We start from the raw sequence: 17,443 nt of genomic DNA on the forward strand, positions 1-17,443 counted from the left end.
GGATTGACACATACTTTAAGAAATTATTATTTCTTATATTTAATTGTTTATTGTTATGATTTTATTTACTCCATGTACCCAGACTTTGTGGACACCCTGTATGTATATATATAAGGATAAGCATATTAAAAGGGGTCCGTGGGAAAACTCATTTAAATAAAAGGAGTCCTTGGTAGGGGAAAAGGGTGGAGGTAAAGAATACGCACACCACCCGTTTGCGGTGTAACCCGAACTCTAACCCTAACCCTAAACGCCGAAACGGGTGGTGTGTGCATTCTTTAACTTCGCCGTGAAAAGGTTGGGAACCACTGGCATAGATATATGCACACACACACACACACACACACACACACATGTATATGTATACACACACTTATAGGTATATGTGTGTGTGTATGAGTGCGTCTGTGTGTACTTGTGTGTCTGTGTCTGTGCGTGTGGTTGGGGTAGGAGACTATAAACACAGGATAAGATGATAAAGTGAGAGAATAAGAGAGAAAGGGAAGGAGAGAGAGAGAGGGAGGGGTAAGAGAGGGAGATAAACAGACGGAGAGAGAGAGAGAGAAGTGAAAGAGAGAGAGAGAGAGAGAGAGAGAGAGAGAGAAAGAAGAATGAAGATAGGTTGGTAATTAACGAAAAGAGACGTAAAAATTACAAATAATAGTAATATCAACAACAACAACGAAGAAAACGTGGTCGACTTACCTGTGCGCATGTGTGTATGTGTGTCACCTATAAAGAAATCTTCGGAAATATTGATGTCGTCATTAAGTTTTTGTACCGATTCTTTGATGTGATGACAGCCAGGTAAATGTGTGATGACAATGACGACAACGGAATCTATTGTACGACAGATTCTTGGGTAGAAGAAGACTTGTGTTTCGTTGACAGAACGGTGTGTATAGCATAAAATGCAGAAATGCATCGAACATTAAACACACCACCAAATGTACAGACGCAACTGTCATTAAATATATCAAACGTTGCAATCTTGTTTATCGTCTGAAACAATCATAGAAATAAAACAACATTTACTTTATACCGCTTCGCTTTTTGTCTTTCCCCCCTCTTCTCGGCGTTTATATCTTCAATTCTATCATCAAGCAGGTAAAAACATAGATTCGCTGCTCACGGTAACTACTCAATCCCTACCCCCCCCCCCCCCCCCCAACGCTCTCTTTTGCTTTCTCTTCCTGCCTCCCTGTATCTCTTCATTTTTCTCTCTTTTCTTTTCTCGCTCTCTTTTCACCCTCCCCCTTTCATTCTCCTCTCACTACTACTCGGCACCAAGCATTTATCTTCGGCTGCATCTCCGCCATAACCTCCGTCTGTTGGAACAAGCAGTACGAATAATCACTCTCTCCTGTCCTTCGCCCCTCTTTCTCTCTCTCTCTCTCTCTCTCTCTCTCTCTCTCTCTCTTTTCTCTTCCTTTCCTCCCTAAATATGTGTGTGTGTGTGTGTGTATATATATATATATATATATATATATATATATATATATATATATTGTAGGAGCAAGTAAGTAATTTCGTTTTTCGCAAGTAGATAGAGTTACGATTTTTTTGAATGTCTTTTGTCAATGTTATGATTTATTCCATTTGACATTTGATAGCCGTTACTTTTAGCTTACTTTAGAAGTAAATTGCACGTAATTTAGTTTACAGCTGTTAGTTCAGTGTCAATTTTAACATGGAGTGCAAAAACGAACGTTTTCACCATATTTTGCTTCTTTATTTCCATGAAGGCATGAAAACTGCTGAGGCTCACAAAGAAGTTTATGGTGTTGATTGCTTAACAGAAGGCACAAGTCAGAAATGGTTTTAAAAATTCCGTTCTGGAGATTTTTCACTCAAAGACGATCAACCTACTGAAGTTAATGATGACCGAATCAAAGCCATAATTGAATCTGATTGTCATATAACTGTGCGAGAGAATGCAGAGAGGTTAAATGTATCACACACAATAATTGAAAATCCCTTAAAATGTCTTGGACTCGTTAAGAAGCTCGATATTTGGGTTTCACATAAATTGAAAGAGATTCACTTAACACAACGAATCATTATTTGCGATATGCATCTCAAACGCAAGGAAATCGACCTTTTTTTTAAACGAATCCTCATTGGTGATGAAAAAGGGATAGTCTACAATAACATCAATCAAAAACGATCATGGTCCAAGCGTAACGAACCAGCATAAACCACATCGAAAGCTGAATTGCATCAAAAAAAGGTCATGCTGTCAATTTGGTGGGATTACTTTGATTATTTTGATCTGCTTCCAAGAAACAAAATGATCAATTCAGATATTTACTCTCAACAACTAATGAAATTGGAAGAAGCAATCAAAGAAAAACAGCCAGAATTGGCAAATCGGAAAGGAATCGCGCTCCACCATACCAACGTTAGACCACACACGGCTTTGTTAACTCGTAAAAATTTATTGGAACTTGTTTGGGAAGTGATGTCACATTCACCATACAGCCCTAACCTTGCACCATCAGACAACCATTTATTTTGAAGTTTGCAAAATTCTTTGAATGCTAAAACTTTCAATAATGATGATGACCTGAAATCGCACTTGCATCAGTTTTGGCTGATGAAGACCAGAAGAGTTCTATGAGCACAGAATCGCGAAGTTGCCAGAAAGATAGTCATCGGACAAGAGGTCATCGGACAAGAGGTCATCGGACAAGAGGTCATCGGACAAAATGAAAAAAATATAATTGATTAAAATTAATTCTTTGTGTGAGTAAAAGAATGACTTTTATTTCACACTAAAAGACCGAAATTACTTTCTTGCCAACCCAATATATATATATATATATATATATATATATATATATATATATATATATATATATATATGGATGTATGTACGGATGTATGTACGTATGTATGTATCTATATAGTAAATAAAAAAAAACGAAGAACACACTCACACACAGCTACACACACAGATACTGGAAGAACAAGAACTAAACAATTTCATTGATAGCCATCCATACATACACCCATACACACAAATACACACACTTATATACACGCTTGTCTTCGCTGATTGCTTACTCTGGTGTCGTTTGTTCGTTCGAAGCCCTTTCCACAAATTTCATATTTCTAAAATTTCTGGATGCTGCTGTCTTATGAAGTTTTCCTGTCCTGCCATTAAAAGCACGAAACAGATAGTAATAAACAGTCGACAACTGAGGAGGAATTAGACATCTTTTGGTATTTTGTCCTCTACTTATCTCTGTATGTTTACGCATTTTTCATTCGCTGGTGATGTCCTGCACTTAATGTATATTAAAAAAAATTTTGTCCTCTACTTATTTCTCGTGTGTTTACGTATTTCTCGCTCGCTGGTGATGTCCTGTGCTTGATGTGTATCTTTTATTTATATACACGTACACACCATCATAAATAGATGCATAAATAGAAGCACAAACAATCAGACTCCAAAAGGACGAGTGTTGGTTCTCTACAATATTAGAGTCCAGAGACAATATTAGAGTCAAGAGGGAGTCAATATTAAAGTCCAGAGGGAGACAATATTAGAGTCCAGAGACAATATTCGAGTCCAGAGACAATATTAAAGTCCAGAGTGCAGCTGATTTCCACAACAAAACATTTTTGGCAGGTTGTGTTTTAACTTGGTGGCTGTTTTAAATTTAGATTTCTACGTTTATATGTATGTATGTATGTATGTATGTATGTATGTGCGTGTATGTATGTATGCATGTATGTGTGTATGTATGTGTGTGTATGTATGTGTAAGAACGACCATGCGAACCAAAAGGAGAAATGGTGACGAATGGAAAACGGGCTCCTTTTTTAAAACGCGTCGCACGGCCGAACACAAAAATATAAAATGATAAATATGTTATAATTCTATAACATAGAGATCTTAGAAATGCCAGTAAGATAAAAGATAGGATTCAACCGATAGAGATGTATAACAGTAAGATTTATTGTAGCATTAAACTGTATGTCTGTGTGTGTGTGAACGCGACATAATAAAACACAATATAAGACTGGCCGTCATGTAAACAGAAGAGTGTGTGCGAGTAATACATGTATGTGAAAGCGAGAGATACATAGTATTGAATAGAGTCAGTAACACGTATAAGGGATTTAAGATACCAGTTCTTTGTTAGAGTACACAGTGGTAAGTGTCTGTATATAAGAAGTTAAAGCGTTAGAGCAGAGCGCTCACTCGTCGTGATGTTAGGGCTTCTATGCCGAGCCGGGTTCTTGGATACAGATGTTCTTTGCAGGCTGGGTTCTTGTCTGTTAATTTCGTGGTGAGGCGATTCACACAAACAGGGCTGAAAAGCTGCGGTTAGCTGTTGGTAGCTTGTGTACGTGTAGAAAGTCATGTTGACGCTGGCGGTGATGCTGGTAGTCGTAGAGTCGTGTTGCTGCTGGCCATGTCGGGGGCGATGCTTGTAGCTCGTAGTTGGACGATGGTGTTGTTGATGTCGTCGCTGGAACTGGCTGGTTGGTTGGTGCTGTGTTACGCGTGTGTGGCCAGCGGCCAGATCTAGGAGATCTGGGGCGCGACGAATTGCCGGGTATCTAGCAGGCTATTTATAGCTGAAGGTAGGCTCCAGAGAAGCATTAGAAAAACACTACCACGTGACCTTATTAGGGGCTATGGTTGGTCAGTTTGCGTCCTGGGGGCAAATGGAGATAATTTACCCGCGCAAAGAATAGTCAGTCAGGTGATCACACAGCAAGCTGCTTTCTGCTACGCCCGCACTTGTTAATATTTATAGTGAGAGAAATGTTCACTACATATGTATTATGCATGTATGTATGAACGTGTTTGTGTGTGCGTGCGTGTGTGTATGTATGTATGAGCGTGTTTGTGTATATATGTATTATGTGCGTATGTATGTATGTATGTGCGTATGTATGTATGTATGTATGTATGTGTGCATGTATGTATGTGTGTATGTATGTGTGTGTATGTATGTATGTATGTATGTATGTATGCATGTGTGCATGTATGTATGCGTGTGTGTGTGCATGCGTGCGTGTATATGTATGTGTATATATGTATGTATGAGTGTGTGTGTGTATCTGTATATATGTATGTATGTAGGTAAGTATGTATGTATGTATGTGTGCGTGCGTGCATGTGTGTACGTGTATATATGTATGTATGAGTGTGTGTGTCTGTATGTATGCCTTTTGTCAGAGTGATCTTATGTGTGTGTTTGCGTGCGCGCGTGTATGTATGTATGTATGTATGTATGTATGTGTGTGTGTATGTGTTTTGGCCGAGTGATTTTGTTTTGTATGGTAGCATATTTCTTTCCAAAAGATATAGCTTGCTGCCGTAATTGTTTCTCTGAAAAACTCGAGAACGTTGCATATCCCTTATCCCTTATCTCTTATCCTTTATCCCTTATCTCTTATCCCTTATCCCTTATCTCGATATTCTTCAAGTCTCTTCGTGTAGCGTAATCGAAGGATCTTCCTCAGCCTTCCTATAAAAAGTCTTGATCCAGCGAAAGTCGACTGGAATTTTCCTCGATGGTTCCTCGATCTGCGACAGCTGACTCCGGCTTCTTTCGTCACCATTGTGTTTGCATCGTAATTTCCCAAAATATGAATACTGCTACGATCTTTTCAAAAAAGTTTGCTTCTTCGCATTGACTCAGAGAAGATAGCCATTTCGTTTACCAGGCTTGTATTAATCTTTTCTACTCTAGGCACAAGGCCCGAAATTTTGGGGGAGGGGGTCAGTCGATTAGATCGACTCCAGTACGCAAGTGGCACTTAATTTATCGACCCTGAAAGGCAAAGTCGACCTCGACGGAATTTGAACTCAGAACGTAGACAGACGAAATACTGCTAAGCATTTCGCATGGCGTGCTAACGATCCTGACAACTCGCCACCTTACCAGGCTTGTATTAATGGCAAACATTATAGGAGATAGTATTCATTATTCTGCAGAATGAATTGTCCTCTATGTCAACACGCCTGTATTCGACGCCATGATGTATGGACTTCTCATTCGTTTTTTAATCTAGAATCACTTTGGACCGGCCACCTACTTGGTAGCAAGGCTGTAAAGGAAAACAGCCTCGTTTAAACATCCTCTTTTAAATCTGAAGGTGTTGCAGATTTCTGTAGCCCTAGATACCGTGATCAGTTGTAGTGCATGAATTAAGGACTTGTCTTCTCGCCCCAATCACCCAAATTTAGCCATACTTTGGTCCGGACGGGGTTGGTACGTATCCTGTTGGTCCAGTAAATAACAGGTATGAAGCTGAAAGTGTATTTTGGGGACTAGATTTGCAAACTCCTTATTAATGGTCCGTAAATGTCCTCTATGTATGTATGTGTGTATGTATGTATGTATGTACGTGTGCGTATGTATGTATGTATGTATGTATGTATGTATGTATGTATGTGTGTATGTATTATGTACGTACGTATGTATTTATGTATGTATGTATGTACGTATATATGTATGTCCGTATGTATGTATGTATGTATGTACGTATGTATTTCATTATTCAGTTTATTTCAAGATTTTTTTTTTTGCCAACAGAGAAAGAACCGGTTTCTAACCCAGATCCAAGGTTCCTTCATTGGAATTTCAACATCAATAACAGGCTATTTTTGTTTGTTTGTATGTATGTATGTATGTATGTATGTATGTATGTATGTATGTATGCTTTATGTATGTGTTATGTATGTATTCTCATGCATATAGCTACATATCTAGACATGTTCATTTATATTTAAATGATAAACTTCTGGAAAGTTTTACAGATTTTTACAGTTCCAGTAATGGATCGGATCTGTAGTCTTCGAATCAGCTTTCTCCTTTCTGGTTTTGCGAAGCCTAATTTTTCAAGATTAGCATTTAGGCAGTGTGTTACATATCCCAGGGCCCCAATAATTACAGGTATAAACCTGAACTTGTAATCTGGATAGAGCAAGTGTAGATTTCTCAATAGTTCAGCATAGGCGTTCTCTTTTTCACTGATCTTCAGCTTTATGTTAACATCCGCTGGGCACCGAATTTCCACAACTGCGCCACAGTTTATCTTCTCTATATGTATGTATGTATGTATGTATGTATGTATGTATGTATGTATGTGTGTATGTGTGTGTATGTATGTGCGTATGCATGCGTGCATGTATGTGTGTGTGTGTATGTTACACTTCATTAGGTCAAAGGGTGCTAGCATAACAGAATGGTTAAGAAGTTAGCGTCATAATCTTGCGGATTACGTGAAGAGTACGAGGGTCTGTGGTATATTCAGCCACTTTTATATACTACAACATGCTGGGAGTTTGTCTTATTGAACAGCCAACGGACGATGAACCCATTTACTGTTAGTTACTGCATCAAAACTGGACCTATCTGCACTTATGAGGTCTGTGGTTCGAACCCTGTCTACATCACTGCACTATGTCCATGACCATCACCCTTGATTCTCGTTGGTTGAATCTTCTTTTGCATAAATATATTGTTGTTGGCTTCGTGGTTTGGGTATTCAGCTCACTGTCGCAAGGTCATGAGTTCGATTCCCGGCGACGCGTTGTGTCCTTGAGCAAGACACTTTATTTCACATTGCTCCAGTCCACTCAATTTATAAAAATGAGTTGTACCTGTAATTCAAGAGGGACCAGCCTTGTAACGTCCTGTGTCACACTGAATCTCCCTGAGGACCACGTTAAGGGTACCATGTCTGTGGAGTACTCAGCCACTTGGGCGCTAATTTCACCAGTAGACTGTTCCGTTGATTGGTTCAAATGGAATCATCGTCGTAATCGACGGAGTACCAGTTCCTTGCTTAGTCCTAGATAAATCTGGTCCATGAAAAATATAATCAAGACAATCCAGCCATTTAACGGATATTTGGCTGCTATTTCTAGCAGTTTTTGCGCTCATGTAAGCGCTCCCTGTTAGAAATAGCAGCCAAATTTCCCTTTCTCTAATGCTTTAAAGATCGGAATAACATATTGGACAATATAGTTCAGTCCCGGCTGACCTGGGGTTAAACAACAACAACTACCACCACCACTACTACTGCAGCCGCTACAACCTCCCACACTACCACCACCACCACCACTACCGCAAGGGTTTCCATGACGACTCTAAATAAGAGGAGAGTAGGGTTGGGTGGGGGTTGAGGTGTTGGGTGGGGGTTGAGGTGTTGGGTAGGGGGGACGGTTTACTTTTGTCATCCAGTAAACCTGAGACGCTGCACTTGATCATTTTTACCCTTTAACACTAATTAGTCACAGCAGCAGCAGCAGCAGTAGCCTGCTGATTAATTATGTCATTATTCATCATCAGCATCATCACCACCACCACCAGCAACACTGCCGCCGCCGCCGCCGTAATATAAACAAACCTCTCATTCATTACAGAGTCGACAACAGACGTAATTCATTTCCATCAAGTTGCAGACGTTTAACCCTAGGTCAAGCCTGATCCAGTAGACCTATGATCAAAAGCATTCCAACCGTGATCACCCCGTCTTTTTCGGTATATCGAGGACTAACCCGTGTGCCCTTTCCTTATCTAAAGAACGATTGAAGGGCACACTTGGCTGCTGTTTCTAGCAAGTCGGACGACCACATACAAGTTTCCCTTTTCTAACAAGGGAGGAGGAGGACGGTGGGGTGGGGGAATATTCTTCGGAGTTTATTGAACAGAGAAACATGTAAGTTATCGATTAATGATAGGTGGAAGCGTGGCTGCGTGGTAAGAAATTTGCTTTCCAGTCACATGGTTCAGGGTTCAATCCCACTGCATGGAATCTTAGGCAAGAGTCTTCTACTATAGCCTCGGGACAATCGAAGTTTTGTGAGTGAATTTGGTAGACGGAAACTGAAAGAAGCCCGTCATATATATATGTGTGTGTGTGTGTGTGTGTGTGTGTGTTTGTTCCCCACTACCGCTTGACAACCGGTGTTGGTGTGTTTACGTCCCCGTAACTAAGCGGCAGAACAGACCAAAAGGCTTTAAAATGAAAACAAGTCCTGGGGTCGATTCATTCGACTAAAACCTCTTCACGGCAGTGCCCCAGCATGGCCACAGTCTAATGACTGAAACAAGTAAAAGAGAAAAGATACACTGGATCGTAGGTTTCAATTCTCTTAAGCCGTCTACATCAGGGCCTTCTTTGGGGGTCTTCAGCTCAGTGCTACAAAGTGTCCCTTCTTTTACCAGTTGGGACAGTTTGGTGAATACAGCCAGGAAGAGCAAGCTTAGAATATATCATCATCATCATCATCATCATTATCGTCACCACCACCACCACCATCGTCATCATTCCCTGGATTCACCTGAAACGATAAATTACAAGACTACACAAATGTAGAGTATTCTTTAAATACTTTATCACCGAAAGGCTCCGATTTCCAGCACTCGGTGTTACTATTTTCCTATCATCATCAGCTGGTAAACTGTGCCGTTTTTCTTTTGAAATATTCACTGATTTTTTTTTTTAAATATGAAATGAAAGTTCGAAAAAAAACAAAACACAAAAAAAACCTCTGATCCTTATGTTCTTTTGTTTCAAAACCTTTATGAGCGACACGTGCAATAACGGATGCTTCAAACTCACACTTTTGATTTCATTTTTGGTTTGTGTGGGATTACTATAATATTATAATAATGTTATTATAAATACAATAATATTATTGTAAAGGTTCTTAAACTTGATACGAGCGAAGTCATGACGTTGCGTTGTTGTTTAAACAATGTTTTAAAGGAATAATTTTAATTAATGATTTTAAAAACAATGAGTATGTATGTTTATTTTGCATGCTCCCGTGCAGACGCATACATATACATTTATATACACTCATACACACATTTATACACATAATTATATATGCATACATACATATAGACATATCCATATGTGCACATAAGATACGTAGACACACACCCACACATGTTAAAACATATATTAATAAAATCCATTGATTAAACTTTTTGAAACTAACGTTTTTCCTCAATCGGAATGAAATTCGGGGACACTTGTATTTACATAGAAGATACTTAGCTGTAAACAATTCAGTTTTTCTCTTCAAACTGTTAATGGCTTGAGTCAAGATTCTCAACTTTTCTCTCAAACAAAAGTCACACCGCTTTGATGGTTGTGCTCTATCGACAATATACCAAGTAATTTTTAATTTGTGAGGACTTGCCTTGCATAGGAACCATATGAATTTCAGCAAAACCGTATCACATTCTCTATTGGGGTGTACAAATGAATGTTTGTGTTTGTAATAACGATTTTTGAATGTGTGTCCCGTTGCCGCAATATATGTAGGTTCATCACTGTCGTTTGATTCAACCTTGGCGTTGTATACTATCAACTTCCCCAAATAGTTACTGCCTAGTGTGTGTGTGTGTGTGTGTGTGTGTGTGTGAGAGAGAGAGAGAGAGAGAGAGAGAGAGAGAGAGAGAGAGAGAGATTGTATCTATGGATTTTGAAAGACTACTGACTTCATAGTTCCACAGCTAAGTTTATCATGTATGCAAAATCATTCCGTCTCACCTGTTTTTCTCCAACACCGCTTATCATATTTCCACTCTGATGACGCATTCTTTCGACAAACATCCTCACATTCCAATCTTCCTCACTTCCTCACTTCTGCGCTAAATTTGTCTCAAGGAGGAATATTACCTTAAAATCTTCCTCAAAGGTGAGCTATAAAGGTTTCCCTGAAATATCCTCCTCCTCCTCCTCCTCCTGTCAATCTGTCTGTATCTGCTGGTTATACATACCAAACTGCGTCTTACTTAATCTTCATGTTCGTCCGAAGGGATTTGGTTTTTAACTTGTAACACATAGTATCGGTCACGGATGTCTGCTTAAGATGTTGTAGCGATTCTTACCATTTATTAGTACCTAATTTGAAATGAGGAATTACGTACATTATTTACATTATGCCCACGGGCATATGGCGTAGTGGTTAAGAGCGCGGGCTACTAACCCCAAGATTCCGAGTTCAATTCCATGCAGTGACCTGAATAATAATGATGATGATGATGATTGAAAGACTTGAGATAAAACTCATGCCTCCTCATTGATATGACTGTCCCAATCGATATAAACGTATCAGTCAAGACCTGCCAAAAAACTGAGCAAGTATAAAGATCTTGAAATAGAAATTAGTAAAATGTGGAACCTGAAGACTAAAACAATACCTGCTGTCATAGGTGCCCTAAGAATGATAGCAAAAGGGGCTGATTACTACCTAGCTCATATACCAGGAAATCCCAAAATGGCAGAAATTCAAAAGATAGTGCTCATGGGAACTGCCCATATCCTACGTAAAATATTATCTATGTAATCTCAAATTTTAAAACACAATTTTTTAATGTTCTCTAGAACAATATTATGTGCAAAACCAAATATATGGCACCCTAAGCATAGCACCAACATAGACTTCTAACTTGTCTCTTGAAGTCTCCGGGTGAGACTTGAATCCAACTTGCACAAATGCAAAGCAAAAGTCAAACAGAAAATAATAATAATAATAATAATAATAATAATAATAATAATAATAATAATAATAATAATAATAACAACAACAACAGCAACAACAACATTGAAAAATACCTTAGGAATGAGAATTCAGGTTCGAAATTTCCCCAAGGCACCTGATGAAGGCTGGAAGGTATATCAACCAAAACGTTGTGTTAACAATAAACAAGATGAGGACAAATATCCATCAAATGTAAATAATGTAAATAATTACTTTTTCTTTTTTCTCGAGTCCTAGGATTCATAAGGGTTACCATGGTGACCGAGACCACAACATTGCTCTTGAAGAGGATGCTGATCCGTTGCAGGGTTCAAAGTTAGCAATTTTGAGGGGAGGGACAAGTCGATTACATCGATCCAAATACTTGAATGGTACTTATTTTATCGACGGCGAAGGGATGAATGGTCAAGTTAGCGGCGAGATTTGAACTCAGAACGTAAAGATTTGGGGGAAATGCCGTTAAGCATTTTGTCCGATGCGCTAGCGATTCTATCAGCTTACTGTCTTATCTAAAGATACTGTTCACCACCATACTCTGCTTACCATTTTGGACATGTTTATTCTCGTTAGTTGATAATAGATTGGCCGCACCGGTCTCTTTTTGGTGGAGGGTGGACATTAAACCACTCGACCTCACCCTTGCTCCGTGGAATGTTATAGGCCAGTGGTTCCCAACCTGGGGTCTGCAGATCTCTGGTGGTCTGCAAAGGTAGTACTTGGGGATCTTTTTTAAAACGGGGGCCACATTTTTCATTAACGAAACACTTTGAAACTTGGAACACTGGTAGAATGTGTCATATAAAACATCTTTTTCTCTTAGTCTTCTTAAAAAAAAAAGAAATTTTCTGTAATTTCAACCAATCACTGACGTCCATTCAACCGATATACATTAAGTGCCGACTACATAAACAAACGATTCTGAAACAATTCTATCGGTGATAGGGTTAGGGTTAGGGTTAGGGTTAGGGTAAAACAGCAAATTTAAAAAGAAAAAAGCAAATAAAACGAAGAAGAAAAAAAGAAAATGAAAAGAGCAAATAAAACGAAGCTATGGCTTAATCAGCCAAAGGAGTAAATATAAACAACTGAATACTTGTCAGTGATTGGTTGAAATTATCGAAATAAGACAATTTTTTTCATGAAATAAATTCGAATACAAAAATATTTTTCTGGTCTATAACACAAAATAGATAAGTATACGAAGTTTGAAAGTCTTTCGGTACCAAAAACACTACGTAAAACATTAATGAAAAATGTGGCCCCCGTTTTAAAAAAAGATCCGTACTTGGAGTCCGTGAACTAAATTCAAAATTTCATATGTGTGTATATATATATATATATATATATATATATATATATATATATATATATATATATATATATATATACACACACATAAGGATAAGCATGAAGAAGAAGAAAACCGAACGTTATCGACAGCATTGCCATCAGTTTCGCTTTCTTAACAAACGAAGACCATGTGCGTTTGACTGTTATTTCTTGCAGACATTTCTCCTTATCTTATTTACAAAATCTTGATTTTTTTTTCAGTAAGAATTATTATTATTATTATTATTATTATTTGGGTAATCTTCAAGTTTAGGGGGATAAAAAAAAAATATTCAAGGGAAATAACTGAACGACTTACCAGTATTATCCGTTTTCTTCTAGCTGTTTATAAATAAATCACACCCTAACCCTAACGTCAATCAAATCACGTGTGTGATTTATTTATAAACAGAGATGTACGGAGAATACTGGTAAGACGTTCAGTTACTTCCCTTGATTTTTTTTTTTTTTATCCCCCTAAACTTGAAGATTACCTATTATTTGTTATGTTAAATGACTCTAGTCCCTGGCTTAATCCACGGAACAAATCTTTTCTTCTCTTTTCTTACTTCACGTTATAGCGAGAGTTCTCTCCCTTGTTCTCATCACGCAATCAATAAGTTTCTACGACCAGGCATTTATATATGTGTGGCTTAATGGTTAGGGCGTTGCACTCACGACCGCAAGATCGTGGTTTCGATTCCCCAACCAGGCGATGCGTTGTGTTCTTGCGCAAAACAATTCATTTCACGGCAAAGGGGATGGGGGCGCAGTAGGGGGCACAAATTTGATAAAGATCTCAAGAGGTTGTTGTTGCTAGTCTTATTCTACAACTGGAACATTTAGCAGAAAAAAAAAAAAAAACCTCTAAGACATATCATAGAAATAACTAAACCAGATGGCAACCATTTCTAATAACTGCAAAATCGACTAGAATTCTTCTTTCTGCTTCTGTTATTAGGAGGTTCCACTGCTTCTCTAAAATGTTGTTATAACATCTCCGAGAAAGGAATGTCATTCTTACCCCCACTCACCCCTCTACACATATCCACCAAACTGTTCGACAGCCTTTTCTCTTTTAATCGGTTCCATCTTGCTCACCCCCCCACCTCCCACACTTACAGACATTTTATTTTTACCTTGTTTTACATATTCATTGTTCTAAGGTGGTGTTACATTATTTTCCACTTACTAACACTCGTTAATTATGGAGGCAGGCGTGGCTGTGTGGTAAGAAGCTTGCTTCCTCAACCACGTGGCTCCAGGTTCAGTCCCACTGCATGGCACCTTGGGCAAGTGTCTTCTACTATAGCCTCAGGCCGACCAAAGCCTTGTGAGTGGATTTGGTCGACGGAAACTGAAAGAAGGCAGCGAGCTGGCAGAAATGTTAGCATGGGCGAAATGCTTAGCGGTATTTCATCTGCCACTACGTTCTGAGTTCGAATTCCGCTGAGGTCGACTTTGCCTTTCATCCTTTCAGGGTCAATTAAATAAGTACCAGTTACGCACTGGGATCGATATAATCGACTTAATCCATTTGTCTGTCCTTATTTGTCCCCTCTGTGTGTAGCCCCTTGTGGGCAGTAAAGAAATAAGAATCATTAGCACACCGGGCGAAATGTTTAGTGGTATTTTGTCTGTCTTTATGTTCTGAGTTCAAATTCCGCCGAGGTCGACTTTGCTTTTCATCATTTCGGGGTCATACCAGTTACGCACTGGGGTCGATATAATCGATATAATCAACTTAATCCAATTATCTGTCCTTGTTTGTCCCCTTGTGGGCAGTAAAGAAATAAGGAAGTGAAAGAAGCCGGTCATGTGTGTGTGTATCTGTGTTTGTCCCCCACCACTGCTTGACAACTGGTGTTGGTGTGTTTACATCCCTATAACTTAGCTGTTCAGCCAAAGAGACCGACAGAATAAGCACCAGACTTAAAAAATAAGTCCTGGGTTTGATTCATTTCACAAAAAATTCCTTAAGGCGGTGCCCCAGCATGGTCACAGTCAAATGACTAAAACAAGTGAAAGAATAACACTTCATAAGTTTAATTATCATTAACTAACAATCGTTAATTAAATCCTTTTCCAAATGGTTACCAATTAACATTCGTAACTCATTATTTTCTTTTACTTCTTGTTTCAATCATTGAACTGTGGCCATGCTGGGGCACCAAATACAAGAATTTTAGTCAAACATCTATCCCAGTACTTTTCTATCACACTGGTAACACTGGTACTTATTTTATCAGTCACCACTGCCAAACCACTAAGTTACAGGAACATAAACAAACCAACACCAGTTATGAAGGGTAGGACACAAAGACACTCACGTTTACATACAATAAGCTTCCATACAGTTTCCATCTACCTAATTCATTCACAAGGCTTTGGTCAGCTTGAGGTTATGAAGAAGATACTTGCCTACGGTGCCACAAGGTAGGACTGAACCTGGAACCATGTGGTTCGGAAGCCATGCCTGCACCTATTGTTCAACTTAATGTTCATAAGTTAACACTCACTAATTAATTCATCTTAACTAACAATGACTAAGTAAGTCCTCTTTCTCATAACTTATTAATTAACATTCTTAACTTGTTAAGCATCTTTCTGTTGGTTAACACCCAATAGCTAAAACTCATTAATTGCTTTTTATTAACAATTATTAGCTAATTCTATATCTAAGATTAGCTACTGTCATCTCAGCCTATGCACCTCAACCTGGGCTACCAGATGGTCTGAAAGACCAATTCTATGACACCCTCTTGCAAACTACCTCGTCGACGAGTGACAGGGACCTTCTCTTTGTGGCTGGAGACTTCAACGGTCATGTCGGACGTCGTGCTGGGGGCTTCCATGGCATACATGGAGGCTATGGCTTCGGTTCCCGCAACGAGGAGGGAACCAGACTGCTGGAGTTCTGTGATGCAACCAATCTTATGGTCTGCAATACCAACTTCAGGAAACCTGCCAGTCACCTAGTCACCTACCGCTCCGGCAGACACTCTAGCCAAATCGACTACATCCTCGCCAGAAATAGGGAAAGAGGGCGGCTTATAAATGCCAAAACCTACCCTGGCGAAGAATGTACCCCACAACATAGATTAGTAGTTAGCGACTTTGGGATCAAGGCAAAATGGGTGCCCAGAATTAGACAGGCTTGGAGAAGAAGGGTGTGGAAGCTTAAAGACCCTGCAAACGGACAGAGACTTAGAGACAAGTTACTTGAAGCATTTAACGAAATAGAAGGGGATATAGCATCATACAACGTGGAAGACAATTGGAGATTTCTGCGGGACAACCTGTTGAAAGCCACCGACCAGATTTGTGGGTGGTGTAAGGTCCCCTCCCAACCCAGAGTAACGTGGTGGTGGAACAAGGAGGTAGACAGGGCTATTAGACAAAAGAAACAAGCTTGGAAGGACTGGAAGAACGGTGGTAGCAGGGAATTGTACCAATGTGCCAGAAGGGAGGCTAGGCGACAGGTTTATTTAGCCAGAGGGGAAGCAGATAAGGAAAGATTTGCCAATGTTCTGCGCCGTGAGGACCAAAGACTCGAGGTATTTCGGGTTGCAAGACAGTGTAGGAGAGAGAATAGTGATGTTGTAGGAGAGAAATGTGTTCGCATGGATGATGGTACGCTTGCATTAAATGAGGATGCAAAGAAAGAGGTCTGGAGATGCCACTACGATAGATTGCTTAATAAAGAGAATGAATGGGAGAAAGAGAGCCTGCCTTATGTCGACCCAATAGAGGGACCAGCTATCCGAGTTGATAGTACCAGGGTAGATAAAGCAATTAAGAGTATGAAGACCGGGAAAGCCCCCGGCCCATCAGGAATCACTGCAGAGATGCTCAAAATATCTGGCAGTGTTGGCTATAGCCTAGTCACCCGTATTACGAACCAGGTGATACACGAAGGAGTCATACCCTATGACTGGTGTAGCAGCATCATAGTCAACTGCTACAAAGGTAAAGGGGACACTTTAGATACAAATAATTACAGAGGCATCAAGCTGTTAGATCAGGTTATGAAAGTTACAGAGAGGGTCATAGCCCAACTAATTAGGGAGCGAATCAATTTAGATGAGATGCAGTTTGGGTTCGTGCCAGGTAAAAGCACTACTGATGCCTTATTTCTAGTGAGACAGTTGCAAGAGAAATACCTAGCCAAGGATAAACCTCTGTACCTGGCTTTCGTTGACATGGAGAAAGCCTTTGACAGGGTCCCCCGATCCCTTATCTGGTGGTCAATGAGGAAACTTGGGATAGAAGAATGGCTAGTGAGAGCTGTGCGAGCCATGTACAGAGATGCGGCCAGTAAGGTGAGGGTTGGAAATGAGTACAGCAATGAATTCCGGGTAGAGGTAGGGGTCCACCAAGGTTCCGTCCTCAGCCCCCTATTATTTACCATAGTCCTCCAGGCAATCACAGAGGAGTTCAAGACAGGTTGCCCCTGGGAGCTCCTCTATGCTGATGACCTTGCCCTAATTGCGGAGTCACTATCAGAACTAGAGGAGAAGTTTCAGGTGTGGAAGCAAGGTCTAGAATTGAAGGGCCTTAGAGTCAACCTAGCTAAAACCA

At 39.7% G+C, this 17,443-nt stretch overlaps 1 long non-coding RNA gene across 3 annotated transcripts in view; it reads right to left on the reverse strand.

Moving 5' to 3' along the window:
- Nucleotides 1-1,410, reverse strand: part of LOC106872933 (uncharacterized) — a 241,084-nt gene extending 239,674 nt beyond the window's left edge. Inside the window, exon 1 of one of the 3 annotated variants that reach the window (XR_016240855.1) lies at nucleotides 706-1,178. This is a non-coding gene — a long non-coding RNA (uncharacterized LOC106872933). Of the gene's footprint in view, nucleotides 1-705 lie in introns of all 3 variants that reach the window. The other 2 variants (XR_016240854.1, XR_008263505.2) reach the window with 2 other exon arrangements.
- Nucleotides 1,411-17,443: the final 16,033 nt, after the last annotated feature.

Source organism: Octopus bimaculoides, chromosome 2, assembly GCF_046866305.1.
Source record: "Octopus bimaculoides isolate indiv1 chromosome 2, ASM4686630v1, whole genome shotgun sequence".
Classification (NCBI taxonomy): domain Eukaryota; kingdom Metazoa; phylum Mollusca; class Cephalopoda; order Octopoda; family Octopodidae; genus Octopus; species Octopus bimaculoides.